Source organism: Colius striatus, chromosome 2 (assembly GCF_028858725.1).
Source record: "Colius striatus isolate bColStr4 chromosome 2, bColStr4.1.hap1, whole genome shotgun sequence".
NCBI classification, from domain to species: domain Eukaryota; kingdom Metazoa; phylum Chordata; class Aves; order Coliiformes; family Coliidae; genus Colius; species Colius striatus.
The window spans coordinates 77,701,293-77,715,964 of NC_084760.1; the positions used below are offsets into that span (position 1 = coordinate 77,701,293).

The 14,672-nt window shown below is 44.8% G+C and overlaps 1 protein-coding gene across 6 annotated transcripts in view; it reads left to right on the forward strand.

The window, feature by feature from the left end:
* Positions 1-14,672, forward strand: part of TJAP1 (tight junction associated protein 1) — a 39,745-nt gene that overhangs the window by 9,517 nt on the left and 15,556 nt on the right. For 5 of the 6 annotated variants that reach the window (XM_061991207.1, XM_061991208.1, XM_061991205.1 and 2 more), the window contains exon 3: positions 13,332-13,426. The gene's annotated coding sequence lies outside the window, so the exon portion shown is untranslated. Of the gene's footprint in view, positions 1-9,908; positions 9,992-13,331; positions 13,427-14,672 lie in introns of those variants that run through there. The other variant, XM_061991210.1, reaches the window with a different exon arrangement.

Consider the following 14,672-nt stretch of genomic DNA (forward strand, 5'->3'; position numbering starts at 1 on the left):
TTGGCAACCTGTAGAGAGCAGCAGGGCCTTACATCCTCTCTGAAATGGGTTTTCTTGTGGTGGCTGGGGTTGGAGAGGTATGGAGCGGTTAGAAGGGGAGAAGCACTTTCTCCTGCATGTGGTGATTTAGACACCTAATCTGCTTGGGTGCTTTTGTAAATGCTGCCAGGCCTCTATTTATATCTTTGGATATAAATCTATTGGTAAACCTGGTCTTTCATGCCTCTTTCTTCCAAGTACTGGAGCTACTGCAGCAACTTACCTCACTGGCTTAGAAGGGAGTAACTGGCTTGAGGCCTTGATTTTTAATGGGCATGGGAAAGTCTACTGGACCTCATCTGCTCTGTTCTTGTTACCCAGTACCAGATCATCAAGTACCTTGATGAGGGCCTTGAAATGCATGTGTGGGGTGTGGAGCAGCTGGGCCACAGCCTTGTAAACCTTCCCTACTCCAGCAGCTTGCTAGATGCATTGGCATGTTTCTGGAGCTTGTGGCTGCACTGACCTTTCCCCTTCCAGGTTCCCCAGAGATTACACTGTTTCAGCCCTTCCAGTATGCTCTTTGAATTTGCTGACACTGTTTTGCTCAGTGACAGCACAGGGTTCCCTCTGCATGTGTGCTCTTCGCTTCTTGTGAAGCAGAAGGGAGTACGTGCTCGATCATATCTGTTTGTGGTAAATAGTTTCTGTCTTTTGCCCTGAGAAATCATGCTCCTTTCTGAACATCCCTGTGCTTTGCTGAAGTTCAGAACCTAATATGCAAAGCACAGCAGACAGAAGCTCTTTTTTTGACAGTGTTTGGGATATTGGTGTAAATTCAAGTGTGATGTATTCTTGCTACAGTGGCTTGTGACAGTGTTGGCTTTCCTGCCTGGTGCTGAGGGAGCACTGGGTATTAAATGTCACAATTGGCCCTTAGCACTGGGTAACGAGTTTTAAGGATTTTTAGGAGTTTGTTTATGTTTCTGTGTAGTACACAAAATAGGTGCAGATTAAGAATGCAGGGGATTCACAATATAACCTTCCTTTTGTGGACTTGAGAGCACTGCTGGCAATTTCACCTTCTGATGCATCCTCATCTTCTTTGCCATCAGAGTAACTTCATGTTTGGGAAGAGTGAATGCTTTGGAAAGCTTTGGGGTTTGCAGTGGTGCCACATGAAGGAGCACTGGGTTTTTTTTCTGACTAGAGCATAGATTCTGGTTTTGACTCTGAGATGTGGGTTCTGAGACAAGAGGTTACCTGATGTCTTGGGTTTTTGTAGATTGAGTCTGTCTTGATCATAGGTGACTAGCTGTCCATGCTGTAGCGGGAGAATAATGTACGGTGAAGGTCAGGTCTGTTTCTGTGGGCAATGGGGTTGAGTTTTACAAAAGGATTTTGGGGTAATGAGAAAGTGCCTGTGTCTCCCAGAAGCTGCTTGACTTACAGTGGAGTGGTTTCCCTGGGGGTGGAAAAAGGCCTGGATCCTTCCAGGCACCCCTGATGCCCAAGTTCAGCTCTGCCTCCTCAGCTCAACAAGTATGTTATGTGTGTTGTGTGTGTGTGTCCCCCATTATAAGAAAATTCAGGGAAATTCCCTTCTTGGGCTACTTTACAGAGCTGTTCCAGCCCTTGTAACATGGTCACTTCCCAGCACTGGTAGCAGCTCTTCTCCCCACCTGATAACTCTCCTGCCTTGTTCTGTTTCTCTTGCCCCATGGCCCGAGAAGCTACCTGGAGAACCTGGGGACTCTCCCACAAATGAGTTTGAAGGTGAAGCTGTTGTTGGGGTCCTGGCAGTGGCAGCCTGGCATGTATGGGGACCGTGGCGGGTGTCAGTGTGGTGGGTGTGTGGGCTTGCTGCTTGTTTTGCTTCCCTGCCTGGTGAGGAATGCAATGTGTTTGCCTTCCTTGGCCTGTGGTTGCAGCCACATTCCTGCACTGGGAGTCAGCGCGGCAGCGGGCGGCGTGCTGTTCATGCCCTCTGGCTACATGCTTTCAGCTCCACATCAAAGGTGTGTTTAGTGTGTAGCTTGTGCCATTCCTGGCCACACCTGGTGGCCTGCAGGCATGCAGGAGGTGGAGTCTGGCTGTGTTTGCAGATGGCATTCAGGGTTCAGACTCCTTGCTTGTGGAAAGGTAGGAGCTCAGTCCATGCTAAACAACCCCAGGAATGCAGCGGGAGAGCTGAGCAGTACAGTCACTCCAGGGGCATGTCCTAGCAGCAATGTTTCCTTTATAGCTGCAGTGAAATAACTCATGCTTGCTCCTCCAAAGGAACTGGCTGTTTGCTTGGGTGTGTTGTAGAGTTTAATTTACACCGATAAGGCCAATTAAGGTTGGCTCATATCCCCCCCTGCAGCCCATGTGCTCTTGGCAATCAGTAGATGATTGAGTGGATCCTGCCATCAAGCTCTGCTCAGTACAAACTGTGCGTGAGATGTCTTCTTGCAGATGGAATGGCTCTGGGATTTAACCCAGGCAGGAGTGGTTCCCCCAGTTGATGGGTAAATGTTCTTACATGTATGTGCTACAGCTGAACCTGTCCAGCTTCTTCTCAAGAAACTTCCTTTTTCTGTCTGGGACCTCAAGAGTTAAGGATGGGAAACTTGGTGAAGGATGACAGACCAGGACACAGATGCATTATTTTTGGGTTCTTGACATGATATCTGAAATAAATGATCACTGGTTTTCTGTGAACCTATCATGCAAGCCATCCTTGGCCTCTTCATGCAAGTCATTCATTTGCTTGACAGAGGCAAATATGGACCCTTTGATCAGTGTCAGTATGGACAGCCCATACAAAAGGGTTGTGGAAAGAACAGCAGAACATCTTCTATGTCATTGGTAAGCCCCTGGGTTGTCCACTTCATTACTCAGCCTGCTTTGATTTTTGGGACTTGGCGTTTCCCTTGGCAATTTTTAGTAGCCTGAGATTTTGTGACCTGACAATCATTTCCATGTTGAGGTTAGTCTTCTGCAGATGATCTCCCTACTGCCATCCTTAGACAGTATCAGGCATGAAAGAATTGTCTCCCAGAAGTGCTCTGACTTTTACTTTTTGTTTTTCAGTTGTTGCCATGGTCTCTGGGTCAGTTGCTACACAGCTACTGTTTCCAGCCTGGCCCACACCATCCTCTCTTGAGAAGTATGTATCCTTCTTCAAAGCAGGATCTCAGGGACAAGGGATTAGGGGAATGTTACTCCTTGCAGAAGACTCTTACTGTTGTGAAACAGTTGGAAATTATTCACATTGTGCTCTCTTCTTTCTTGATTTTATGTAAACTGTGCATTTTGTTTCAAACTAGTTGCCACTGACTCTGTACCCAACTTTTAGGACTTGGGTGTTGATGAGAAAGTGTGTTGCCTGAATCTTAGTTTTTCTTCCTCTGTTCTGCAGTGCCAAACTGAACAGTATGCCCTGTGCCAACATGGGGTATAGCAAAATATAAGTCTAAAAATGGGTTATGAAGAATGTTATTGATAGAACACTTCATTAGATATTTCAGCTTTGTCATGCAGTATAGGCTACAGCTGTAAACACTGAAATCATCTTTAGGATTAAATATGGCTTTTGCTGTCATTTTTTGATTTCCAGGAAGGGAGTAAGCTAGCCAGAATGAAACACATGTGACATTGGCTAAGGAGGAAGGAGGGCTGATTCTTCACCTTTTTTCCTTTCCTGCCAGTGAGTTGCAGAGAGAAAGTGACTGGTTCCTTGTTTTGACTTCCTTGTAAGCCTTCAGATCTGTGTAGGAATCTAGATCTCTGTGCCTCTGTGTCCAGTCTCAAACAGCTGGCCAGGGAGATGGCCGGAGCAGTAGCCCTCACCAAGTAGCTAGATCTCCCCCTGGTGGGACCGGGAGCAGAGAGCAGGGCTGCAGCCGCATAGGAACACTGGGAATCGGTCTGATCCTGGGGCACCTTGAGCGAGCAGCAGATGTGGTGTGCCTCCAGTTGAGACATTCCTTAGTCCAGAGTCACAGACTGTACTGCTGAGCTCTTGCAGCTGCATGAAGCTGAAGGCGTGAGCAAACAGCTTGCTATTGGCGCTGGACAAACACCTTATCTTTGCAACATCTGCTTGGCTGTACACTGGCATTTGTCCATGGTCTTTGCCTGTAGACAAGTGCTGAGCTACTAGCTCTGAGTGGTTTCATCTGACACTTGACAAAAAAAGGGGAAAAAAAAGTAGCTGGAACCTGATGAATTTAGGATATCTGGGGCCCATCATCCTCTGCTTGCAGAGTCCCTTTGAGGATAGATAACATGCAGCTCAACTGTCTCGTTCCCAGCTTGCTCTCTGAAGGGCTGCATAGAACTTACTTATGAGGGTAATCTACAGAGAGGAGTCCTGTGGAGGGGAAGAGCTTGTCTTTACCGCTAAGATGTTCTTTAACCTCAGAATAATTGATGAGTTTATGCTGTCTCAAAGGACAACAATGGTAAAGACAAGGCCACACAGGGGATGTAGTACTCATCTGGACAAGCTGACCAACTGGAGCGCTGGGCCATCACTGCAATTGTCCCTTGAGACAATTTATGCTCATTAGCAGCTCTAGATGGAGAACAACACTGGTGTCAGAAATTATGACAAACGTGGAAGGAGAAAGATGAGAGCTCTGACTCTGCCCCAAAAAGAGGTTGTACCTGGGGAAAGAGCTGTAAAGCAACTCTGCTTGGTTTCAGGTATCTGTGCTTGTCCCTCTCAAGGGAGCAAGGTGGACCTAGGAGGTAAAATACAGCATATACAGAAGGATGAGCAGTGCAGCCTGTGACTAGTGGTGTCAGGCAGGCTCCTCATGTAGGTCAAGGAGTGGAGGTATGGGTCCCCTCTGCTGGCTCTGATTAGCTGGAGCCCAGGTGAGTGAGGAGAGAAGAGCCACAGCCAGTTGCGTGCTTTACACAGGTCACCAATGAAAGACGGATGGGTGGATCTGTTTGTTTTTCCTAAGATGGATTAAACCATGTTGTATTTCTGTGACTGAACTCTCAGAATGAAAGTCTCTCAGCAGTTCAGTGGTGCTGAAGAGTAAGAGAATCATTAAAAAAAAAACAACAAAACAAACCACCACCACCCCCTCCCTGAAGCAGATTAGCTGCAGGACCACACCATAAAAAACGAGAGAAGGTGCTCCAGGGTTACATTCTGCTTCGGGAGCCATGCTGCTCTATTGTTTACGGAGTTGAAACAAGTTTTGTGCCTGTTCCTGCCCTTGGCTCAGTCTCTGAATCTGCTAGGCCCAAAGCATGTTTTTGAGAGCTGTCTCCTTTCCACATTTTGCTTTTGTGTCCTATTGAGCTGACTGCTGCCAGTATGTGAGTGTGGGTGCTCCAACACCCCACATCATGCCTGGATGCAGAGACTGAATGGCAGTCGAAGTGGAACACATGATGCGGTCTCCAAAGTAGGCAGTGGTTGTGACTTAAGTGGGAGGCATCTGTGCCTGGTAGGAATTCCACTTTGCAAAGTAGTGAGTAGCAGCATTACTTGTAACCCCTGGGAAGAGAAAGTAGGCAGATGTGATCAGCTTTGGGAAGAGTCTTTGTCTCCCTTTGGCTGGGTATGTTTACTCTTTTAACACCGTTTCTGTTTCTCCCAGTGCTACACTGCTTTTCCCTCACAGCTCACCAAGTGGCTGTAGGTGAAGGAAGGATCAGATTGCTTGGTTGAAGAGTGACCCACTGCTGTCCTCACACAATGCTAGAGTCTGTAATTTTACTTCATAATACTGACTGCTGTCTGTATTCAGTGCTGTAGAGATCATAAAATATTTCTGTGCTAAAAGATCTCTGATGAATAGTACAGGGGATAGCTCAAGTTTCCATGGCAATGCTTCTGAATGTGCTTCTCTCACCAGAGAAAGAGGGACTTTCAGTTGATTAAGGTTTGAGGATTTTGTCTGAGAAAGGAGATGATGGTGAGACTGCATGTTAGTTGTTTGCCTGCCTTTGGGTAGTGCCTCTGATACAAAATCTGGAGAAAGAGGAAGCTGACATTTGGCTGATGGCAGAGATGGACTATGTCGTGCAAACTACATCTGGACTCCTGGGTATGCTTAACTGTTCAGCTACAGATGCAGCTGCACAATCACCCAACAGTTAAGCCTGTACCATTCTCTGCCTCTCACATCTGACCATCTGCTAGGGAAAAGCTAATTAAACCAAAACGATTCTTGCTGGGATTAAACCCCAGCAGCAGAGAGAATTGAGTATAGTGCAAATATTGTTCTCCTACTACTGGATCAGGGTTGCTGCTTTATTTGTTCTTATAAAGAATTGCAGGCTATTCAACTCAAATGCTGTCAGGTAGGTGTTTAGCTCATGCACACTTTCATTTTCTTTTCTGTCCCAACAAGATGATTTGTGTTTTAGGTGCAAGAAATAAGGCTGTGTGTAGTTGGATTTTCCTGCAGTTCCTTTCTTATGACAGCTGACGCTGTTTTTCTTTAACGTGGAATTTCATGCAAAAACAGTGCACAAAGCTGTTGTTCTCCTAGTGCCTCAATTTCTTCAGGTATAGAATGGAAATTGTTCCTGCCTTCCTCATTGCATTTCTTTATGGTGAGTATGAATCCTAGAGCTGGTGTGGAGCTACATAACCGTATAATTGCTAGAAGCTACCAGTGTGAATCTGTGACTCAAGACCAAACAGTTTATTGCAAAAATGTGCCTGCAGCTCTTTGAGAGTTGAAATTTAAATCTTGTAAAGCAGAAAATGTGGAAGTGTGGTTCCCTTAGCAACTGAACTCTTGTGTGTACCTACAGTCCACGTTTCCAAGTGATCAGGGCTTCAAAATAGCTGTTTCAAAGAAATAATAAATAATTAAATGGACTTAGAACTCTGGTTGATTTCATGGCTGCTGCTGGTACTCAGCAGAAGTGACAGCTCACCGTGTTGTTCAGAGTTGTGGCACAGTTTAGTTTCTGAAGGCCAATGAGGGATTTGATTGTCTGCAAGGGGCTCCAAGGTGATTTTTGCTATTATCTTTCCATGCTGAACATGGAAAACTTACACTGAAGAGGAAGTTAGTTCTGTACATGGTAGGTAGCTTGGAGATGGCAGCAGAAGGCAATGATGAGGAGAGAGTGATGGGTGAGTTGCTGGAGCGGATGTGAGGAAGGTTGGAGTGAGCTTGAAGAGATTTAATTGAAGAAGGAGGTAGAGATAAAAGTGAGAGTACCAAAAGAATGAAGATAATTGATATTCAGGAAGAACAGTTTGGATAGTTTTGAATGAGGAATGGAAAAAAAACCCAGCAATCTTGGAATTGCTGGAATTTTGACAGATACATTTCAAGGGGCAATGCTATGGAAACCAAGGAGATGAGGAATGATTTTAGAGTGTAGATTTGTAGGATGTTAGGTCTGTGACCTCAGATTTGTCTTGTGAATATGCTTACCCTACACTTGGTAAGACAGTTTCACATTTTGGTGGAAGAATGGCAATAGTAAGACCATGCCTGAGGGCAGTTAGATAACATGCTGTAACTCCACGCTCCAGTTTGCTGAGATAAGCTCTTGGTGAGCCATACCCTTAGGAATGAGCAAGTGGGGAACATTGTCTTCCTGGTGTCAAAACTGTTCCAGGTATGTTGGACATCAGCAAGCAAAAGCTGTGTGGGTGTATGGAAAACAGGGTACAGCACAAGTATTTGTGATCACTCTTCCCCTCTTCCTTGGGGAGAGTAGAGAAAATATTAGGCTGTGCTAGTCTGAGCATTATTGTGGTGTTCAGTTGGCATAGGAGTAGTAAAACTTTGAAGTCATATAAACATCAACACCTTTAATACCTTAATATACCTTGGGTAGTGTGGTTAGCTTGTATTGATTATGAGAGGGAGATGCCACTCTGGGGTTTTTGGAAGAAAAAAACCCCAACCAACCAAAAAAAAAACCACCTAGGAAAACCTGCCTCAGAAGTAGAAAAGAGCAAAAAAGGGTTAACTTCAATGTTGATAAGGATTTTGGCATTGCAGGGAGGGTTTACTGATTTAACTTAATCAGATTCTAAACAGCTGTGATTATATTAGTACAGCATTCTTGTATAGGCGTACTTAATTTAGTTTGTGTCTTGTATCTATCTATTTAACTTAAGTTGATGCAAAGTAAAGTGCTCTTAAACTGAATTAAGAACATTTACCCAGGAGTGTTTTACTGCTTTACATTATTTTCTAAGTCAATTTAATTTAGTACTCTGTGTGTGTAGACAAGACCTTGGGGAAAAAAGCTGATCCTTTTTATTACTTGCTGAACAGTATGTCATGTTTGGCTTCAGCCCTGTGATTGTGGAATGAAAGAGCCTGTTGTGGTACATGTTGGTGGAGGATGGGCAAATTGATCATTGCAAGCCTTTGTACAACTTGGTTCTTCTTAGCCATGGTGTTCAATTCAAGTAGATCGCTCCTCTTTATAAATTGGGTTTTTTCTTGTCTAGAACAAAAATGAGACTCCTGAAATATTTTAAGATTCCTCCTTCACCTGCTGTAAAAGTGTCTGCAGACCTGTTTAGTGAGCTGTATATGCAGCAAAAGCAACATCTCAAATTTAGCAAATGTTCAATGTTTCAAAAGATTTAGATGGCTGAGCATTTTGAGATGAACTTTTCTACAGCTAAGCAGAGCTTGAAAGAAAATTCACCCAATATTGATGCTTTTTCCTCATCACTGTCTCTCCCAACTGTGTGCCTCAGTACATACTGTGACTTAGGCACATACAAAACTCATGGCCAAGGAAGAGATTACTATGTAAGTACCGCAGATGTCAGTTCTCTTGCTGAAAAGGATGAACCTAGTCAATACATCTTATTTTCTGCTTGTGGGTGAAGGCTCTGTGAGAGCAAAACTGGCACATGAATTACTCCACAACCGTGAGTGCAGTGATAGCATTTCAGAATAAAGCTGACTGCTGTAAACATCCATTTCATTTCTTGAAATTTGCTTTTGCCAGCACCTGCAAGCATCAGGGCTGGACTTAACACTTCTTCGGCATTGCCAGTGCTCTCTTGACTGGGTCACTGCAGCAACTTGTCCATCTGTCCTCTGTAAATAATGCAAGGGAAGTGCTCTGCTCCATTGTCCAGCTGTGTAGGTACTGCATGGTGTGTTAGCCATCTGTGCATCGCTGAGACTCGTACACAGATGTCTTAGAGAGCACATTAAGGCAAGCAGATAGGTTGCAGTAATGGAGCCTTCTGCAGCGTTGCTGTATTCTCTGCTAGAGGGACAGATTGGTGACATTCAGTCTTTGGCACTGAGGAGCTGGAAACTGTAGTTTTCTCTGAACCTATAAAACCAAGGGCTGAAACAAGAGGACTTCTGATATTAATACTTACAGGGGGTGAAAGTCTACCTCTCAGTAGTTGAAGAATTTAAGCTGTTCCTACCTTGTCCTAATTAAATACCTTTTGATTTTATTTCCCCCCACCCCCTGTTTTCTTCCCCTCCCACACAGCACAGGATCTGACAGAGGTCTGAGAAGGGCGTTCCTAGATGTTTTCTACAGAAATCCCCCGTCTTCGTTTCAAATGTTTGTTTGCTGCAGCCTTTCCCTAGCATGTGTTTGAGAAAGTTTAAGTGGCTCCAAAATTTGTCATGTGATTTACCAGCTTTTTTTTCCCCAGATATGTGGTGTTAGAGTATCAAGATTTTTTTTTTGTAGCAGGGCCCAGACAGTTATTTTCAGGAACTTTTGAGGGTTCTCCTAATCTCCATGAGTTGCCTTGTAATGGCCTGGTTTACATCTCTTTAGACCTCTGAGAAATGTGTGTGCTCCAAAAGTCTTCCCATGGAAGATCTTAAAAGAACACAGGTAAGAAGATGGAATGGGGAAGGACATGAAATCCAAGACGCAAAACTAAAGAAGCCCTGGAAATTTGTACCCTAAGCTAGTGAGAGCTGAAAGAATTGCCGAACAAACTAAACAGGCTGTGCTCCAGCTAAACTGGTGTGTCAGTGTTTTTTGGATAAGAAGCTGTCATGACCTCCCATGGTGGCTGTCGGTGATAAAGGTAACTTGGCAAATGACCTTTCACCAAGCTGGTTCTTGTACAATTTCAGTTGTAGCCATTAAAGGTGGTATTATGCTTTTATATGCATTAGAAAGCTATCATTCATTTCCTGGTCAAAATCTCCACTGGGTATTTTTATTCTCCATTAACATTCCTTATGGGGATTGGATTGGGGTCCTTTGCTTCCTGTCCTGTTCCTGTTCAGATGTTAATCAGCTGTTGCATTCTATTCCAGTTACATGTTAGCAATGTTAGTGTTTCTTGGGCAATACTGATATGTCCTGGCTTTTATGAGAGGGTTAGGGAAGCTAAGCTACTCTAAACACAGCAGACAGAGTAGGTATTAAAATGCACATTTCAGGAGATGGACTGCAACTGAATTAGGGGTATTGGGGTCTTTGTATTGTGGAAGGAAGGATCAGGACTGTAATAAAATACGATTCTGATTACTTTTAAGTGGCTTCTGCAGGGTGCACTGAGTATGACAGACACATGATACATCCAGTGGTATTTACATTCAGCAAGAACTATGTAAGACTGTAGAGTCTAGGGATTTCATTTTCTTTGAAAATATGTTAGGTGCTAAGTAGGGCTTGTTATGTGGGCTGTTTTTCAACAGTTAGCCTGATCTTTTTTTCCTGATAGCTCTTGGAATTGTTCCCATGCAGGGAACAGAGGTTTCTGCCTAACAGTCAAGGTTAATTGGTATGGAAAAGCAGGAATGAGCAATAATCCTCCCGAAACTCGATTTTAATCCAAGAGTGACTATAATGCTATTACTCAGATCTGAATCGTGAGCATTAACGTCCAAGCAGACTGAGATGCAAGTTTCTGCACCATGAGCTGTCATCCTTTTATTTTATAATGAGCTTTGAAGTAGCCAGCAGCAGAATGAATCTGAACATACTTCTAATTTAGATGCCTTCTCTGAATGAAAAGATCTCTCTCATTAGATGTTAAAAGTGTCCTTTAATACCTTGCAGTCTTTTTCCATCATACTTGCCACCAGCAGGCTACATGTGCTGCTTTTAACTTCACACTGTTTGTTTGTCTCTCCTGGACAAGACCCCTTGATGCAGCTATTCCATCATCCATCTTGCTGATTAGTTGCCTTGATCAGACCTACTGCAGCAGCTTCTCACATAGTCTGGTTTGAAACATGTGGAGTCTAAGGTCGCCTCTAATCATAGGCACAGGAAGGCAACTGGATAAGTCTCTCTTGCTTTTTCTTCTCATGATGTTAGCGAGGAGACATTGTTGCCTTCCAAAGTAGGTTTTACCACTGTCTTGTATTGGATATGCGTTCAGGGTATAGACTGGCCCAGACAGAGTGAAAATTCTGGGTTAGCTATGGTGATCAGATATGTGGCACAGGACATATCCACTTGTTTTTTACACATGGATATCACATTTGGAGATTTTTGGAGCACACTGACTCTGTGATACCCAAGGCACGTTTCTTTAGTGTTGCATTAGAAACAAATGTGGCTGTGGTGACGTTAGGAAGTGTATTTTCTCTGTCATATAAGCTTATCTTTCTCAATAAAAAGAAATATTAAGGAAAATTCTATTTTTAAGAGGAAAAGACTGTTAAGATGACACAGTACCTGAAATAAGAAGCATTTTCTGCAATGTAATCACCGTATTTCTGTTGAGGGAGAGTGCTGACCCCGAACATTGGTAGTGAGGCTGTTTTATAAAGTCAGAAAAAGCAACACAAGAGAACGTGATGATGAGGAAAACCCTGTAAGTCCCCTGCCTCTTTGCAGGGAATGTTGAGCTGCTGCAAGCAGGCAGAAACTGTGTGCATCCCAGAACCAAAGCAAAGTATTAGCTACCTCAGGCCTCAGTGGACTTGTCAAGTATCAGGAAGACGGTAGGTGCCTAGAAACGTTGCTGTTTTACTCTGATGCTTTCTCTTTTTGTCCAAGGGCTTCTTGGACTTTTTTTGTATGCTATGGACCTCTCATTACTGGAGACACAGTGGTGCTAACGAGTAGTATTGTGGTTTTGCATGCGTACCAAGTGGCTCTTAGTTCTCTGGGCCCTGTACAGAGTAGTCTTAAGCAACTCTGTGCTAGATCTCACCTGTTCCTGGTGCATGGTAAGGGTTTTGCCTTTCTCAGATCACACAGACAACACAGCCACTATGCAAGTGAATTTTGTGTGAAGACAGCTAGAGTCGAGCTTGTGTACTGTTTGTGTAGCTGCATTCAGTCACTGGCACCTGCACTCCCTCACTTTCAAGAGGAAAGGGGTTGTGTTTTGTCTTTGTGTGGGGGTAGAGAAATCCTAAGCTTTTTACATTTACAAAGCAACTTGTTAAGTTTCCACAGCAGTCTTCTGACCCTCTGCATGTTTGTGTCTGCCTGGAAGATGTGACTATTACCAATGCTGGTCAAGCCTTGTGGCCCTCAATGAGGCATTCCAGTGAAGCTGTAATGGTCAATGAGAGTAGAGATGAGACTGGAACTACAATGGGTAGTAGCTAGAAGACAGTAGAATTGAAGCTACTGCGGACAGTGGCTTGCTAGGAAGAGGACTTTAAATGTTAAGAAACATTACTGATGAGAGATGGAAAGGGTGGACAAAAGGAACCAGAAGGTTAAGTTTCCTCTTGTATTACAGTGCTAATTAGAATAGCTGAAGAGATACCTCCTTTGTAGCTCCAGGCTAAAGCTCAGCTTCTCCAGAGTAGTCAGAATGTGGACTTGACAGCAAGCTCCTTCAGAGAGAGAGACTGATGAATAGCTTGGTGAGCAGAATTAGTTGCTGCCTTATGTTTCTGGATATCCATTTCTGCTTTGGAGCACAAAGTCTCTCTATTCTGCAGAGTTATCTGCTCCTCTTTGGATGGAGGTGTAGTGAACTGAGCCACCTTGGGATTCTCTCTGTGATGGCAAAGAATGCTCAGGTATTGTAGGCAAGGAGGGCTTAACTGTGCTGTTCAGTGCAGAGAAGACTGCAGAACAAAATCAGGTTGGTGTGGCAGGATGGTTGGATCAGAATGACAGAGACTGGATTCCTGGTGTGGGGGAGGAATGCAGATGAGGAAGCGATGACCCCTGGAGCCATCAAGAAAAACCCAGCTACCTTTCAGGCACAGGCATCCCACTCACTGGAGAGATGGTTAAAAGACCTTCCTTTTCTGGGGCACAGTGAAGACAAGGAGCTTATTTCACTGGAGGGACCTGGCATTAGATAGCAGCCTGGTGGTGCAGCACTTTGCTGCCGACTCCTACCCTGGCACCCAGCCGTGGGCTGCTCTGCGCATGCCTGGCTGTTTCCGTGTGTTGTGCTGATAGGTGACTGACATCAAGTTTCCTTTCTCATGTTTCAGGAGCTGTTGGCCAGATGCTGCTGGATGCTGACAGGGGAAAGCTGATTTGGAGACAAGCGGCCAGAAATGTTTGGACACGTTGTCACTTTGGATCTGTAAGTCCTTGTTTGAGGGAAAGTTGCCTGGAGGCACTGTGAGTATTTAAGTGTCTCTGGAAAGTCTCAGATCATGAGGACAGGTTTAAAATCCCAGTATCTTTTCCAGGTAGGTGGGGATGAGGGTAGGCTCTGGGTTAGGAAGCAGGACAGTCGTGTTTGAGCCTGCGGAGCTGTGTGCTGAGAGACAGGGAGGCCTTTGGTGTGTTTGTTCTCAGCACCTCTGTAATGGAAACATGCATGGACCCATGAATGCAGCTGTTCCTGGAAGCCTCTGCTTCTCTGCCAGCCCATATAGCTGGTGGTTTTGCCTTGATGCTGGACCAACTCCCACTGGGAGCTGGTGGAAAAGCGGATTGAAACTATGCTGGCCTGATCCTTCCTGGAGGTGCACATTCTAACTCCTTCTCCCTCCCTCTCTCCCAGTATCTCCCTCTCCCTCCCCCACTTTCTCTCTCTTTCTCCCCTAATACTGTACAGTTTGCCCCACAGAGCAGTTATGCTGTTGTGAAGCTGTTTTTTCCCTATGCTAGTCAAGACCCAGCTTCAGCATTGTAGTAAGGAAAGGGGCCAGGCAGCTTGTTGGGGCAGGGCCAGCACTAGATCAGGACACCTCTTCTGTTTGTTTTGGCAAAGCCTGAGTTTATGTGGTCCTGGTTGCCTGCTTGTTCCATTCACCTTCAATCTGACTCCCTGTGTGTGTAAAACTGCTCCACACCCTGCACTTATGTCCCACCTCCCAGGGCTCGGTGTCACAGACAGGGAAAATGCAACACAGCAGCAGAAGAGCATCAGGGAAAGGAAGGCTTCACAGCAGTCTCTGTCATGCCAGTGGCAGAGGGATGGCTGCAGAGCTACACTCTTACAGTTGACTCCCACATTGACCCAACTCTCTTGTAGTGGCGGGTACTTCTGGGTTTGAACAGAGAGGAAGGTTATTTCTGAACTTGTGTTATATCCCTGACTGGCTGGATGCTATTTAACAGAAGCTTGTTAGCAGCAAAGTAGAGCATAGCATGCTGTTTGCTGGAGGTAGCTTGCCTTCCTTTCTCCTGGAGATGTGGGTCATCACAGCTGTAGGCACAAGGAGGTACTGTTTTGGTCCAAGCAAGGATCTGACAACTGCCAGCTCATTTGTAAGTGAGAAGCACAGCCTCAAAAGGACGAGTGAGGTAATTACAAAACTTCTGTACTAAAGGCTTCACAGTTAACATAGAATTATAGAATGGTAGCTGTTGGAAGGGAC